Below are 15,379 nucleotides of genomic sequence, written 5' to 3'. Positions count from 1 at the left end.
AAGTCTCACATGATCTTCATTTTGCTCTTCACAAAATAGCTTGAAAAGACGCTCACATTTGGCACTAGCTTTAATAGCATTAACACACTTTATTACTGTATGTAATACTTCATTCAGAACAGGCGAGATGTTTTTAGCTACCAAGTTTTTCCTATGAATAACAATGCACAAGAATCATTTCTGGATTCGCATCTTTCATCAATTTTAAGCAGCCATTTTTCTTGCCCATCATATTGGGAGCACCATCTGCAGCACAAGATGTTATATTTTTCATTGGTATATCATTGATATCTAAGTAGTTTTTTAGCTTATATATATTTTTGGAGGTAGTGGTGCTTTCTAATCTTTTACAGAACAACATTTCTTCAGCAAAATGTCCTTTATCAATATATCTTACATAAGTTATCAATACTGTCTCACTGTCTCTCAAAATTGATTCATCCATTTGCAAGGAGAATTTTCTTGTTTTCAGCTTTTCAATAAGTTGTTTTTCAATATCCTCACTCATTTCGTCTATTCTCTGCTAACAGTATTGTCACTGAGTGGCATAGCTTTTACAACTTGGTCATCTTTTTCAAGAACCGTTTTAAGAAATGCTGATATTGACGGTTTTATTAAATTCTCTCCTAGAGTGTGATTTTCTCCAGTTTTAGCGATGAATAAAGAAATTTGATAACTAGCCTCAAGAACACTATTAGTTGAAGTATGAGCAGTAAATAGAGACTTGAATGTTCTTTTTTCAAAATTTTTCTTTAAAGTTTTAAAGTAACTCAAATCTGAATTAATATGAGCACTATGCTTCGCCTTCAAATGCGCCTCAAGACGACCCCATTTCATTGATTCGTTGGTCAAGCATTGCTGGCATAAAAGACAAAAAGGAATCTGCTCATCGTGAACAGCGGGTATGAACCCAAATTTTAAATATTCCTCCGAATATTGATGAGTTTTTTTCTTGCTTGCACCACTTATTTTACTATGGGCTATAAGAAATAAAAATAAGATCAATTAAAAACTAATATTAAAATATGTGTTAAAATATATTCAATGTGACATAGAGTAAACATATACTAAAAATTCATATTTATTTAAATGTATATAACACATTTACTACACTACCACCGCAAATCAAAAGGTATCTATATTTTTTCCACTTGACAAAATTTTCTGGAAAGTTATGCTTCTAAAATTAAAATTGTGCATGCACTATTATAGCCCCAATAATATTTATAAAATATTATTGCTTTCTAGCCCTGATGCAAGAAGTACTTAATAAAGAGTTTAATATTGATAAAAATAAAATCAAATACTTACCAATTATATCTATACAATATATATATATTTATTAAATCAACGAGCTTTTACAACAGTTTTGACTGACACTTATTTCAAATTAACACCAACTGAATGATGTGAAACACTACAGAAGTTGCGATGGGCCAATTAGGTGAGAATAACTGCATTGTTTAGCGAGTTTTTAAAACGTCCGGGGTTCCCCGCGGCAGACGGCACGCTCCGCGGTGAACCCAGGACGAAGTTTACTTGACGCCAATCACCCAGTTGATATTTTGGTCTCGTCAAACGAAATTATACTTAATAATTATTTACCGCAATTATTTAAGAATTGCATTTTTTGTTAAATTTGGCACCGATATCTAGCATTGCATTTAAATGGCCCGGGGCGAAAGAGTTAAAGTCGTGTTGAGTCCATTTTCAAATTGCCCCCCTTAACTATCAAATTGCCCCCCTGTGGGGTGTGGTCCCCACGTTGGGAAATACCGCTTTAGGGTATTGTTGAACCCTCTTAACTACTAGACTTACTTGAAATAAACTACCTTGTTTAAACTACTGTTGTTGAGTGGATCTCTGTTATTGATAATAGAATGCAGTTCTAACCAACAAAGGCACATAGGATACAAAAAGTTGGGGACAATATTTTTGGTGCTTAGGGACTCAAAAGGTCTTATTCAGGACTTGCTGCTTAAAGGAAGTAAAAGCTAAATAAGCCACTGAGCACACAGGTGGCATGTTCACATGGACTTGAAAGCTTTTCTTGGTCTAGAAAAATGACAAACTAGAAGCAGAACAGTCAAAAGGAAGCTTTCGGAGGTATTTTTATATAGGAATGCTTAGTAAGACCTTGCTTGGTAATACAGTGTACATTAAAGATAACTCCATTGTTGTGAAGATAAACTCCCAGAGGATTGGTGGGGATCTTGACAGTAACAAGTTGTTAATTTGGGGGATGCGTTGAATACAACTAGAAACATCTTGATTTTCAGGTAATGGCAGGTTGCTGGGAGTCAGGAGAGGGCGGTCTTTATAGTCTGTATTTTGCACATAGTTTTTGTGCTAGGCTGAAAAATGGCCATAAAAGAAGATATCTTCATCCTAATCCCAGGAACCAGTCAATGTTTCCTTCTCTGATAAAACAAAACGAGAGTCCTTTAGTTGTAAATTAAATTAAGGATCTTGATTATCCTGGATTATTTGTGTAGACCCTAAAGATGATCACATGCCCTATGAAAAGGAGACAGATTTTAGAAGTGAAGGAAGGCACTGTGACAATCGAGTCAAAGTGGCGTCATGCAGCCACAAGCCAAGGAAATGGCAGCCAGCCACTAGGCTCTGAAAGAAGCCAGAACAGGAGTGTAGCCCTGCCAACACTTTCATCTAGGCCTAGTGATACTGATTTAGGACTTCTGGCCTCCAGAACTGGAGACGTTACGATTGTCTAGAAGTAATGATGGTGAGGAAATAGATCGCCCTTTGAAATGAGTCTTCCTCAGAAGATAAAGCGGGAGAAGGCTTGTCATGTGAGCTTAGATGAGGAGGGAGATGGAAGAGGCTCTGGATTGATGCTGTGTGAAGGGGGGTTTTTCGAGTGTCAAAGCAAAAAGGAGAATGATGTTTTGCTTTATTTCCTGGTTTGGGGTTTGGATTTTGGTCAGGGGAAAAGGCATGATTGGAATAGGGCAAAGCTGGCTGCAAAAATACTTCAACTATACTTCTAAAGGGGACCAGGGACTGCCATTTTGCTGAAGCAAATATGCCCTTATTACTACTCTACCACTCAGCACTCCTCGCATGCGGTAGAACATGTCTTTCTTGAAACTGGTTTTTTCTCTCACCTGCTGTGATACAACCATGTGAGAGTATATGATATCCTACAGGATCCAGAACTGCCACCTCCCCTTTTTGATGGCTGTCTTTCTCTGCCCTTTATCTTCATGTTCTTCAGAGCTTGGTCTAGGCTCTTCTCTCACACTACCCTTTTTCTCCAGGTGGTGTTTCCTGCTTGCAAGGCTTGAAGTACTACCTGTATGTCAACTACTCCCAATCTTCTTTCCCAGGCCATATCACTTTTCTAAACTACCATTTTTTCTTAAGGCTTTTATTGGCCCTGGCCAGTTGGCTCATTGGTAGAGCGTCAGTGTGGCTTGAGAATGTCCCAGGTTTGATTCCTGGTCAGGGCACACAGGAGAGGCAACCATCTGTTCCCCACCCTTCCCCCTCTCCCTTCTCTTTCTCTCTCTCTCTCTCTCCCACAGCCGTGGCTGGATTGGTTTGAACAAGTTGGCCTCGAGCGCTGAGGATGGCTCCATAGCCTCCAACTCAGGTGCTAAAAAATGGCTCCAGTTGCAACAGTATTGCCCCCAGTGGGCTTGCCAGATGGCACATGCGGGAGTCTGTCTTTTGGCCTCCCCTTTCACGAAAATAAATTTTAAAAAATTAAAAAGAAAAAAATATGATTGTTAATTTTTAGACAGAAGAAAGAAAGAGGGGGGGAAAAGAAGAGGGGAGAAATGGGAAGCATCAACTCAGTAGTCGCTTCTCATATGTGCATTGACTGGGTAAACAGGGTTTTGAACTGTTGACCTCAGCATTCCAGCTTGGCGCTCTATCCACTGTGCCACCACAGGTCAGGTCACACCAACCTATCTTTCCCTGAAACCTGCTTTACCTCTAGAGTTCCTCTTGTCAAGAAATGTTACTATGCCTGACCAAGTGGTGGCGCAGTGGATAGAGCATCGGACTGGGATGCAGAGGACCCAGGTTTGAGACCCCGAGGTCGCCAGCTTGAGCGCGGGCTCATCTGGTTTGAGCAAAGCTCACCAACTTGAACCCAAGGTCACTGGCTCCAGCAAGGGGTTACTCGGTCTGCTGAAGGCCCGCGGTCAAGGCACATATGAGAAAGCAATCAATGAACAACTAAGGTATTACAACGCACAACGAAAAACTAATGATTGATGTTTCTCATCTCTCTCTGTTCCTGTCTGTCTGTCCCTGTCTATCCCTCTCTCTGACTCACTGTCTCTGTAAAAAATAAATAAATAAATAAATAAAAATTAAAAAAAAAAAAAAAGAAATGTTACTATCATTCATCCAAATGCTGAAGCCAGAAACCTACAGCTTCTCTCTCCATCAGCTTCCAATCCATCACCAAGTCCTGATCAGAAAAACCAAATACTGCCTGACTTGTGGTGGCGCAGTGAATAGAGCATTGACCTAGAATGCAGAGGTCACTGGTTCAAGACCCCAGGCTTGCCCAGTCAAGACACATACATACAAGAAGCAACTAGGAATTGATGCTTTCCACTCCCCCCCCCACCCTTTCTCTCTCTCTCTCTCTCTAAAACCAGTAAATAAAATATTTTTTAAAAGATTTTATTTATTTATTATAGAGAAGGGGGGGGAGCAGGAAGCATCAACTCCCATATGTGCCTTGACCAGGCAAGCCCAGGGTTTTGAACCAGCAACCTCATCATTTCCAGGTTGACGCTTTATCCACTGCACCACCACAGGTCAGGCTAAATAAAGTATTTTTAAAAACCAACAAAGACCAAACACCTCTCCATTCTCTACTCTTCCACTGGCTCTCTTCGCCCAGCCTAGTCGCATGGCTATCCTACTACAACCTCTTCACTGGTCTTACTTTCTACTCCTGCCCCTGCTGGCCATTCACCTAGTAGCCAAAATGTTTTAAGGAACTTAGATCTGCTATCATCTGCTCATACTCGTGCTTCCCATCGCAGATTCTTCCTACGGCTCCTGCCTCCCTCTCAGCTCCACCTCCTCCCCACTCTCCTCCTGGCCCACAACACTTCAGCCACAGCTACCGAGCCTCTGTGCTGCCTCTGGGCTTTTTCACATGCTGTTCCTTTTATCAAGAATACTCTTCCCTCCACCAATGCATGCCTGGCTCTCATTTCTCAGCATAAACGTTACCATCTTCATTTTCCTGACCCTCTATTAAATATAGTTTTAAATTTTATGTATTCAAATAGACTTCCTATTCTAATGTTATCCAATCCCCAATATTCTTACATGACACTTCATAATTTGTAAATGTTACAATGCAATGCTTGCTTAATGGTTGGCTCATTACGAGATCATAGGCTTCCTAAGGTCAGTAACGTTTTTTTCTGATTGTAGATCCAGCGCTTAACATCGTAGGTCCATAGTTGATTCTAAATAAATGTCACTTGACTTCTGACTAGGTAATGGATAAGGAGAGCGGAAGATTAAGGAGACTAGGAACATATGGAGTTAATAGAAAATGGAGGGCCATGGATCGTGAGGGGAGCACAGATTCCAGAATAGGAGTATGGGATCTAGCTAATAGCATCGAATTTTTAAAAAAGATCCAAAATCATCTCAGTTATATTTTTAGAAGCTGCTGCTCCTTGCTGGGTTTATCCAATTTGAAGGCTATAATAGACAAGTTTTCACAGTGATTTGCTAATAGTTAATTGTCCACATATGATCATCCTCATGAAACCCATCTAACACATGGTTACACATTACCTTTGCATAGTCAGTAAAATAACTAGAAAGACATAGGTTGTGGGCTTTTCTGTTTTGTTATTTTGTTAGCTCTCGAAACAAGCAGGAAATACCAAGAAATACATATTCTTAAATATACATTTACCTATTTAAAGTAAGTTATAGATAACATAAAATTAAATCATCTTATATTTAGGCCCTGGCCGGTTGGCTCAGTGGTAGAGCATCAGCCTGGCGTGCAGAAGTCCTGGGTTTGATTCCTGGCCAGGGCACACAGGAGAAGTGCCCATCTGCTTCTCCACCCCTCCCCCTCTCCTTCCTTTCTCTCTCTTCCCCACCCGCAGCCAAGGCTCCATTGGAGCAAGGATGGCTCCATGGCCTCTGCCTCAGGTGCTAGAGCAGTCGCAGCAGAGTGACGCCCCGGATGGGCAAGCATCGCCCTCTGGTGGGCGTGCCCAGTGGATCCCGGTCGGGCGCATGTGGGAGTCTGTCTGACTGCCTCCCCGTTTCCAGCTTCAGAAAGAAAAAAAAAATCTTATTATATTTAAATTTATTTTTATATAGTGATGAGAGAGCAGCCATTGGTTAAAATGTTGATTTAAGAACAGATCCATTTAAGGTTTTTTTGGTTACAAGCAACAGAAACATTCTCTGGCTAACGAAAAGGCATAGTTTTGAAAGAATGTAAGTTACTACATGGATGGCCAGAAAAACCAAAGGTCCATGGAGAGAACCAGAGCTGCTCCAGGCCCTTGGAGAAGTTCTTACAATAGTTGCTATTAATGTGATTGAACAAAAACACCCAGGCTCAGTGATTCTGTTTTAGGTTTCAAAGTTCCCCCTAACAAAGAATTGGATTGGTCATGGTGTGCCCCCTAGCTATGGCCAGAGGCCAGGGTCACATAACTTTGACATCACTATAGGAAACCCCTATTATAAGCCAGTGTGAACCCAGCAGCCACCCTGAGAGTTGTCTGTCATCAAGTTTAACAAAGCCCAATTTACTGACATTATTTCAAATGTGCATTTGAGCCAGTTCTTTAACACATAAGGTGAACTCTCACCTTGTGTGCAGTTTCCACACAATATCTTACTTCATCCTTCAAAGACTCTAGGAGGTAAATCCTAGTATTTTCATTTTTCAAAAAAAGATACTAGGGCTTAGCTAGATTAGGTAATTTACTCAATTTCACACTTAAACGTGGCAGAATCAGGACTTCACTAGGTCTGTGTGATGGGTCTCCCCTGAACAGGTACTTGCAGGGGCCCTACTCATATACTCTTGGCATTCAACGTTCCAGATGTGCCACTGGTAACCTCTTGCAAAATTGACAACCCCACCTGAGAGTCTTCTCACGGTCCATACTAGATGTGAAGGGAAGTTATCCCCAAGAATGGGTGCCAACCAGATACGTATTGGAGTTGGTGAATGATACCCCCCACGCCCTTCCCCCTTGGGTGGGGCAACTCGGAGGTAGGTGTGTGCTACATTTTTGTCTAAGTCCTCCGCTGGGGTTGAGCCCTAGGTCTCAGAGCAATACCCTCCTGAAACTACACTCTATATTAGCTCCCTTCCCCTGTCTCACTCCACTTCCCTGGTTGTACTCTTGACATCCCCTCCCAAATAAATGCTTTCTCATCCTTTACTCAGGGTCTTCACTAGAGAGAATCCAACCTGAAATGCTCACTTCCTTCATAACGTAAAAGTAGAAAAATATAAATAGCTATACATTTATTTTTTTAGGTTTCTCAGCTATTGAAACTCACAAACCAGCATTAATTGTATTGTGACAACCTATTTTCGAATTGCTTCCCATTTTAAAGATTGTCTTAATTATTTTGTAGCAATGTTAAATTGTCTTTGTTCTGTTTTTAAGAGGAAAACTCTGGAAGCTTCATGTGTAGGCTATGTAATTTTAGTATGCGAAAGTTGGAAATGAAATCACTACATTTGAGCAGTCAACCCTGCCAACATCCGAGCTCTGGCTGGAAGTCAGAGAACAGCACTTAACATGCAGTGAGAGGGCTCTTGGAATACTACTACCTTCAGAGCACATGCCAAATCAAAATGATTTAGACATCCAAAATATATTGGGAGTAAAACATTTAATGAATCAAAGAGTGCCAAACGTGGGTACCCTGGTCATGCAGAGATTGTGAGCTAAAAGTCTTGCTTTAAAGCATCATGGTGAAACTTTAACTGGCTTAAAGATTGGGTGGGTGGGGCATGTGGTTAGGGGCTCATTGCAACAGATAATGTATTCATGAAATAATTTGGAAACTGATTACGTGTGATGAATCCTAATTATAGCTATTTATTGTGGTGAGTAGGAAAATCAGGGTCTGTAAAAAAAGATACAAGCTTTTCTTGAATTATTTAGGAAGAAAATAAGTTACCCCAATTTTATGTTGTGTAATTATTTTTTTCATTCTGTTGACATTTTATATTTAGGACCATGGCATATGTCTCATATGTCTCTTTTTTGTTTCTTAAATTTTTCTTAAGTCTCCTTCCTCACCCTACTAGGGAGAAAATGTAAATTACCACCATCACTTAAATGAATTGCTTCCTTTCTTCTGAACCTTCACCTCACGTATGTTGCATGAAATGCTGTCACTAAAATACTAGCTAAATGAAAATGTCTATCCAAAATGACAATTTTCTATTAATTTTATACCAAATAACCTTGTAGGAGAAGAAACAGAGATTACTAAGCATATATTTTTTTTATCTAAAAATAGTTGATCTGGGCCTGACCTGTGGTGGCGCAGTGGATAAAGCGTCGACCTGGAAATGCTGAGGTCGCCGGTTCAAAACCTTGGGCTTGCCTGGTCAAGGCACATATGGGAGTTGATGCTTCCAGCTCCTCCCCCCCTTCTCTCTCTGTCTCTCTCTGTCTCTCCCTCTCTCTCTAAAATGAATAAATAAAAATAAGAAAAAAAAATTAAAAAAAAAAAAAAAAAAAAAAAAGTTGATCTGGAAATATACCAAAATACTAATGGTGGTCAGGAAGGGAGGACCGCCTGACCAGGCGGTGGCACAGTGGATAGAGCGTTGGACTGGAATGCAGAGGACCCAGGTTCGAGACCCTGAGGTTGCCAGCTTGAGTGTGGGCTCATCTAGTTTGAGCAAAGCTCACCAGCTTGGACCCAAGGTCGCTGGCTTGAGCAAGGGGTTATTCGGTCTGCTGAAGGCCCATGGTCAAGGCACATATGAGAAAGCAATCAGTGAACAACTAAGGTATTGCAACGAAAAACGATGCTTCTCATCTCTCTTCGTTCCTGTCTGTCTGTCCCTGTCTATCCCTCTCTCTGACTCTCTCTCTCTGTCTCTGTAAAAAAAAAAAAAAAAAAAAAAAACGAAGGGAAGACCATGGATGGACTTTTATCTCTATTTTTTTAGTTGCTTTAATAGTGAAAATATTTTCTTAAAATTTAAAAGTTGCTTTTAAGCTATAATTCTCATTTTAATTATGAAATCTGAAATATCTAAGGGCAAAATAGATCAGAATATAACCTCTTGTATATACACTGAAAAATTATATATTTCTCATATTTTTATATTGTCCCTCAACTGTCTTTTGCAAGTATTTTTCAGAAAAAAAATTGTTAAACATCTGAAGATCTATCTGCCTGATCAGAAAAGTGTCTTAATTTTGGGGTACATGCATAATATAAGCATAGCATATCACTTGGCTGGCTGCATGCTTCTCGTCTAGCTATGACATGGGAGAGAAAGAAATGCAAAAGGAGGGCATGACCAGTGATGGCGCAGTGGATAGAACATCAACCTGGGACACTGAGGTTCCAAGTTTGGAACCCCAAAGTTGCTGGCTTGAGCATGGGCCCACCAGCTTGAACGCAGGATTGCTGGCCTGAATGTGAGATCATCAACATGACCCCATGGTCTCTGGCTTGAGCCCAAGGACTCTGGCTTGAGCAAGGGGTCACTGGCTTGGCTTAAACCCCCCATCAAGGCACAAAGGGGAAGCAGTCAATGAACAACTAAAGTGCTACAACTATGAGGTGATGCTTCTCATCTCTCTCTGAGTTGGTGACAGCAGCTCAGCTCAGTCTGTTTTGACAAACAGAGATAATACATTCACTTGATGTTTGCTGAGCCTGTGAAGGGAGAAGCAGTGTGAAGGCAAGACTGTGAGATCTGTTTTTTAAAAGTGGCCAAAAACTGATGTCTTTCTGTGCTGATTTCTTCTACAAACAACAGAAAAGGCCTAACCAGCCTCCAGCCCTATCCAGGTCCCTAAACTTCTGAGTCTGCAAGTCATGAGTCTTGAGCAAGGCAATTTTCCTGAGTCTCAGTGTTCCTGTCCACAAGATGGAGGGTGGAATACTACTAACATTCACAGTAGTGTTTTGAAAATTAAATTATATGTGGTAGCAAAGCGCTGAGCTCATGGCCTGACAGGTAGAGGAACTTACTAAGAGTTGTTTGCCTCCCCTACTTTTTGTGAGGCCAGTGATTCTCAACACTGACTCCATTTTAGAGTCATTTGGGAAGATAAAAACAAACAAACAAAAAACACCCAGTGCCTCTATCCCACCCGAAACCAAATAATCAGAATCTTTGGAGTTGGGGCTGGGGCATAGATGTTTTTTTAAAAGCACCAGGTAATTTTATTGTCCATTGGGGGTTGAGAACCATTGCCTTAGACCAGGTATAAACAAAATGTTTGATTACACATAATTTTAAAATAATGCATTCATAATTTTTAAGGAACCTTGAAAAAGCACACAGTGTGGCCACTTGTTCCCAGACTTGGTGCTTTAAAAGAGGCTTATTTGTAAATGACAGGCACAGAGTCAGTAAGTAGTTACTGGATGCTCTCAGGAACAGAAGGGCGTTCTGATAAGCAGAACTGTAGATAAGCCCATGTTGCAATGGCAAGAACAGACTAAGGTACCATTTACACTGTTTACGATGACGACTGTTTTCGTGTTGTTATGGGCTGAATTGGGAATTCATATGCTGAAATCCTAACCCCAGTATCTCAGAATGTGACTGTATTTGGAGACAGGGTCTTTGCAGAGATAATTAAGTTAGAGTGAGGTTGTTAGGGTGGATCCTAATCTAATGTAAAGAGAGTGAAGACGCTGGGGGAAGACCGCCATCTACAAATCAAAGAAAGAGACCTGGAACAACAGATCCTCTCATTACAGCTCTTGGAAAGAACCAACTCTACCGACACCTTGATTTTGGGCTTATAGCCCCTGCAACAGGTTAAGTTAGAAGCGCGCCTTTAGTCATGTCGTTATGGTGGTAAGTCAGTCACAAAAATGGTCACAACTGTTTGCCCTTCTTGTACCTTCATTCCTTGCAGTGTGACTTTGCAAATGCTCCCATCAAGATATAGAATCTGAGTTGGCCCTGTGACTTGCTTTGGCCAGTAGAATGTGGTAGAAATGACTTGTGTCAGTTCCGAGCCTAGGCTGAAGAGGTTTAAATGCTGCTTCTTGGTTTCTTAGAACCCTGTGCATGTGAAAGAGTCCAGGCTGTTGTACTGGAAGGTGAGACACATATGGCCCAGTCATCCCGTGATCAACAGTCACCCAACTACTGGAGGTGTGACTGAGGCCATCCTACAAAAGCCAGCCCTAGACAGCCAACTGCCAGATTTATGAATGAGACACCTGGACCAGGCAGCCCCCAGACAATCCACTTTCTGAACACAGATGCATGAGAGAGTCCAGTCAAGATCAGCCAAACCTGGCACAGATCAGCAGAACCACCTAGCTGACCCACGTACTTATGAGCTAAATAATAGTTTAGGCTTTCAAGCCATTAAGTTTTTGTAGGTTTGTTAGGCTGTAACAGCTGCAGGTGCAGAGGATCTGGGACTTGAACAAAAGACCATCTGACTTCAACCCTGTGGATGTTTTCAAAAGCAGCATAAAAGTGAAGTCTACAGGTCTCTTACAAAAGCATCACCAGCTCTTTGTCAAATGCAGATTCACCACCCCCTTATCCCAAACGTACTGAATTAGACTCTCCTGGGAGCAGGGGCAGAGAACCTACATTTTAAACAAAATTCCCCAGCCTGACCTGTGGTGGCGCAGTGGGATAAAGCGTCGACCTGGAAAGCTGAGGTCGCCTGTCTGATACCCTGGGCTTGCCTGCTCAAGGCACATATGAGAGTTGATGCTTCCTGCTCCTCCCCTTTCTCTTTCTCCTCTCCTCTCCTCTCCTCTCCTCTCCTCTCCTCCCCTCCCCTCCCCTCCCCTCCCCTCCCCTCCCCTCCCCTCCCCTCCCCTCCCCTCCCCTCCCCTCCCCTCCCCTCCCCCCCTCCCCTCCTCTCTTCTCCTCCTCCCCTCCCCTCCCCTCCCCTCCCCTCCCCTCCTCTCTTCTCCTCCTCTCCCCTCCCCTCCCCTCCCCTCCCCTCCCCTCCTCTCTGAAAATTGAATAAATAAAATCTTTAAAATAAATAAATAAATAAATTCTTTTAGGAAAAAAAAAAATTCCCCAACAATTTTCATGCACATTAACATTTTAGAACGGCTGCTCCAGACTCCTCTGCTAAGTCTGAAACACACTAAAAGCATCGCATTTTCTCACTCTGCTATTGCTGTCTCCCTGGGTGGTCTGCTAGGCTTATTTGTATGGTAAACTTTTAGATCAAAAAGGATACATTGACACTTTTTTTCAAAGGTAGTGTTGACATAGCCACTAACTTTTTTATGGAGTGTATACCAATGGATGAACCAACCCAGATGACACCATGATTTCTTTTAAGTGTATCAACATGTTACTCCTTGAATAAAAACTGAAAAATCAGTTTTTCCTGATCCTATAGTCCAGGAGTCCCCAAACTTTTTACACAGGGGGCCAATTTACTGTCCCTCAGACCGTTGGAGGGCCGGACTATAAAAAAAACTATGAACAAATCCCTATGCACACTGCACATATCTTATTTTAAAGTAAAAAAACAAAACGGAAACAAATAAAATATTTAAAATAAAGAACAAGTAAATTTAAATCAACAAACTGACCAGTATTTCAATGGGAACTATGGGCCTGCTTTTGGCTAATGAGATGGTCAATGTCCAGTTCCATATTTGTCACTGCTAGCTGTAACAAGTGATATGACACGCTTCCGGAGCCCTGACGCATGCGTCCGCGTCACCGGAAGTAGTATTCTACATGAGCAACGCTATGCTTTGCGGCGCGGCCACATACTGTGCTCCTCTCACTGACCACCAATGAAAGAGGTGCCCCTTCGGGAAGTGTGGTGGGGCCGGATAAATGACCTCAGGGGGTCGCATGCAGCCCGCGGTCTGTAGTTTGGGGACCCCTGCTATAGTCCTTTATATATGGTCTTATGCTAGATACAGAAATTGGGAGGAGTGGAGTAGGGAGGGTATTTATTTATCAATAATATTAACTTGTCTTTACTATTATTAATAATAACATTATTATTTTCCCAAAACAAGCACTAAGAGGAATAGGAAATGACCCTAACTTGACTTGGAGTTTGTTCCGTCTGAACCAGCTTTAGCAGGAATGTTTGTTCACCTCTGAAAGTAGCCATTAGAATTATGGGAATGTTTCACTAGTGCTACATTCTCAAGTTCACCAAACTCTAGTTAAAAGTTTAAAGTGTCTTAGTTTGATGTCTTTTTTGGCTGACCTGTTTCATGGTATCACATTTTATAGAAGACTTTTTCACCAAGGGTAGAAAAAGGAAAGAATAATAACAGAAGGAAACTACTACAAAGAGCGCTGTTAGAAGCCTGTTCCTCTTCAGATGACACCAGTCCTTAGAGCCTTTGATTCAGAGCTCTTAACTTCCTAAATATATATATTTTCACTGTTCTAAAGGTGGAAGAAGCTCTGAATAGCCAAAGTGCTTTGCTTTTTAAAACCTGCTGGACAACTTCTCATCTCTAACAGTACTGAAATTTTGCTGTACCAGACTGTGTATGACAAACCGCAAAACATATGCATAAAAAATCTAGACTATTCTAACTGTGCCAATCTGTGGGTAAAAACTTACTTTCTGGAGCCACGCAGCTGTTGAAATCAGTCATATTTACAATTTTTACAAATGAGTTTATTTTAATAAAAACAAGTTCCTCTGTGAGCTTGATCTCTAAACAGATTTATGTGGGCTGGCACAATCTGCTATGCACAACATATATTCATATTGCTTAGGTCTGCAACCAGTTTTATTTATTTTTTTTTTTTGAGGGGAAGTCTTGCTTTGTACAAGGATACCAAATAATTGGCAGCAATTCAGCTAAGGACACTGTTCTCAGCACTGTGCTATTAAAATTGTTTTCCTGGACAGAATTGCCCTGCGGGCATGGCCCGAACTTGGGAGGAAGGATTCTGGGCTGATGGCATTGGGCAGTGAGCCAGACAGCTTAAAGAGAGAAGGAGGTGACTCTATAAACTGGTACTAAAGAAGAGGGGCAGAAGGAGGAGGAAGAGCATGGATAGGGGAGAAGGAAGGCGAAAAGGAGAGAAGAGGGAGGGAGGAAGAGAGGGAGAGGGAGAAAGAGAGATGAGATTTATATTCACCGGTCCGTACCCTTAAAGGGGTCTCCAGCTTGATGTTTTTATATTCATGTTTTTCTTGCTTGGTGACCAGACTGTAATCTTGAAAACAGTAATATTGCCTGACTCAGCTTTGCATCGCCCACAGTGCCTGGCATATGCTGGTGCTCAAAAACCATTAAATGCATGAACAAAAGAATGAATTTCTGTATCTGAAGCATTTCTTTTCCTCAGAGGTCAATCCTAAGGAAAGGTTTTCAGTGGGCACAGTACTGCCCCCTAGGAAACATATTGAACTTCTGTGGGGGCAGTTTTTTGTCTGCAGTTCTCAAATTGATGTATATATTTATGTAGTGAAAAACCTATTGTTTTATTATTTTTTACTGATACTAGTATAGCATTTTAGAATCAACGACTTTCTCTTTTTTCACCTTTATATTATTAGAACATTGGTTTCTTGAAATTATTTGTGTAGATAGCTTACATTGTCTATGAAATTTAATTCCAGGAGAGTGAAGTGATGTTAAATTTTTGTTGAAAATAGTGTTGAGTATGGCAGGCTTGAGTACCTCTTTATAAGATCATTAAGCTTTGATTGCTTTTACTTCCACGAGTTCTAGGATTCTAAGATGAAACAAAAATAAAAAGCTGGTGTACATTGATCTCAACAATCAGGCTTTCACGTTTTAGGATTAATATGGCTCAGAGGAGCACTGCTGTCAAAGCACAGAGGGTTCGTGACCACGGTAGGGGTGGGGATGAACATCTAAGTACCAAAGAGTTCCTGCACGTTCAAGCCCGTGAATCTGTGCGGAGCAGCTTGGAGGGTGAGTCGTTTCTCTTTGGTTTGTACTTTTCTTCATTTTAAAAATGGTGGGGTGGGAATGAGTGGGGAGGGACGGTGACACTCGCTGCCCAGTTTTCCCCCGAAGCCTGGATCCTCAGCTGACCCCCTTTGCGAGGCTGGTTCACGTTGAAGCTATCCCGATTTGAGGACCACAACTTATAAAAAAAGTCCTCCAGGACAGTGACTCGTGGCGGGGGAAAGAAGGTCTTTCGAGGAGCAGAGGGTGTCTCCGTCTT

This window comes from Saccopteryx leptura, chromosome 3 (assembly GCF_036850995.1).
Source record: "Saccopteryx leptura isolate mSacLep1 chromosome 3, mSacLep1_pri_phased_curated, whole genome shotgun sequence".
Classification (NCBI taxonomy): domain Eukaryota; kingdom Metazoa; phylum Chordata; class Mammalia; order Chiroptera; family Emballonuridae; genus Saccopteryx; species Saccopteryx leptura.
The sequence above is the reverse complement of the archived record's forward strand: the minus strand, read 5'-3'. Positions refer to the sequence as shown.